This window comes from Perognathus longimembris, chromosome 8, assembly GCF_023159225.1.
Source record: "Perognathus longimembris pacificus isolate PPM17 chromosome 8, ASM2315922v1, whole genome shotgun sequence".
Taxonomy (NCBI): domain Eukaryota; kingdom Metazoa; phylum Chordata; class Mammalia; order Rodentia; family Heteromyidae; genus Perognathus; species Perognathus longimembris.
Window position 1 is genome coordinate 60736301 of NC_063168.1, and position 2110 is coordinate 60738410.

Genomic DNA, 2110 nt, shown 5'->3' on the forward strand with positions numbered 1-2110 from the left:
GGGACAGTCATATCACATACCTCTGAGTCTGTCTTGGCTCTTGTCTGCCCCCGGTTCCAATAACTAGTGAACAGCACCCAGACCCCACAAGCAAGGGAACCAAGTAATGGTATAAGGCTGAGATATGATGGCAATGGGATATCCAGCTCCCAAACTGGAGCCATTACTCAAGCCCATGCCCCTCAGCCGAAGGGTTTCTGCCTTTAGACTGAGACTCCATATGACATCACAATGGACACTGCAAAGCAAACCTCACAGGGTCCAGCCAATGTGCCCCTTCCGACTCTAGCTTTGGTCATGCTTGGGGAGAGCTCACTTACGACTCTTGCAGAGTCAGAGCAGACAGTTTGTCATTAAGTAGGGAGTAAGCAGGCCACGTTTCAAAGGAGGATGCCTTCCAAGCGCCTTATTCTACCTATAAGCATTGTCTTTTGAGCCAGTCAAAAGCAAACAGCTCCCCAAAAGCAGAGTAAAAGTGAATGTGCTTCATTTAAGTGATAAAGTCAAAGTTTTAGACTGGTTGAAAGGCAGAATGTCTTTATGGGAAGTTGGGTGGTATCTTGGGAAAAATGAGTCATCCACAGTGTAGTACTAAACCTGAGTCTTTGTGGGGCTTCTCTAACAGTGGTCTCTTCAGAACCATATGCTTATGGATAGCCAGGGTCCCCTATAACAATAGGGACTATTGTGCCTGAGAAGGTATCTGTTTCTTTGTTGTTTTGTTTTATTTGGGGGTGGGGTGTGTGTGTGTGTGTGTGTGTGTGTGTGTGTGTGTATGTGTGTGCGCCAAACCTGGGGCTTGAACTTAGGGCCTGGGCATTGTTCCTGAGCTTTTTTGCTCAAGGTTAGTGCTCTACCATTTGAGCCACAGTGCCACTTCCAGCTTTTTCTGAGTAGTTTATTGGAGATAAGCATCTCATGGACTTTCCTGCCCTGGCTGGCTTTGAGCCTCAATCCTCAGATCTCAGCCTCCTGAGTAGCTAGGATTACAGACATGAGCCACTGATGCTTGGCTAAGAGGTGGATATTTTTAAAAATAATAAAAATAAAATAAAAACACACACAATGTTGGCTAGACACCCATGGCTTATGCCTATAATCCTGGCTACTCAATAGGTTAAGATCTGAGGATCATGGTTCAAAGCCAGCCCAGGCAGGAAAGCAGCCCATGAGACTCTTATCTCCAATTAATCACAGAAAAAGCTGGAAGTGGAGCTGTGGCTCAAGTGGTAGAGAGCTAGCCTTGAGAAAAAAAAAGTTGGAATCATTTTAGATTTTAATATATTAGACTTGAAGTATAAGGTAATATGCAAATATCTTCCACCCTGTCATCTCTTGCTTCTGATCCAGCACATAGTGAGCACAAGCAAGAGGGGATTTGCCCAGTGAGAACACACAGAAGTGAAGCTGAGGGCCCCTGCAGCACCCTTTCCTAACTTCGCCAGGTTGAGTGGTAGATTAGGAAAAAGGGTTTAGGAAGATGAAAAACAAGACAGGGCACTCAGAAAAGACTAGGAGTGGTGCTGGAGACAAGGGGGTTGGGTGAAGATCAGATACAGGAATGTAAGATGTAGAATAGGAAGTCAGCTCAGAGAGAGGCTGGAGGCCCACAGGTGAATGGAGGGGCCTTGTGGCTGCCTTCAAAAGGTTCATTATCCTCATAAAATCAAAATCTGGCTCCTTAGCAATCGCCCTCCTGCTGAGAAGTCTCCCTGGTCTTCTCCATGGGAGGTTTTGTCTCCAGGAGTGTTCCTGAATGTCTATTATGGGGTCGTTCCTCTGCCACAAGGGGGAAGCATCTCTTACTGCTGGGGTCACAGTCACATGTACTGAGGAGCCCTTCTGGGCTGAGCCGCTGTGCCTTTGATCTGTTGGCTCATGCCTGTAATCCTAACTACTCAGGAGGCTGAGATCTGAGGATCATGATTCAAAGCAAGCCCAAGCCCCCACCACCACCAAAAAAAAGCCCATGAGACTCCTATCTCCAACTTACCAGCAAAAAGCTGGCAGTAGATCTATGTCTCAAATGGTAGAACATTAGCACCCAGGCCCTGAGGTCCAGCCTCAGGACCAGCACACACACACACACACACACACACACACACACACA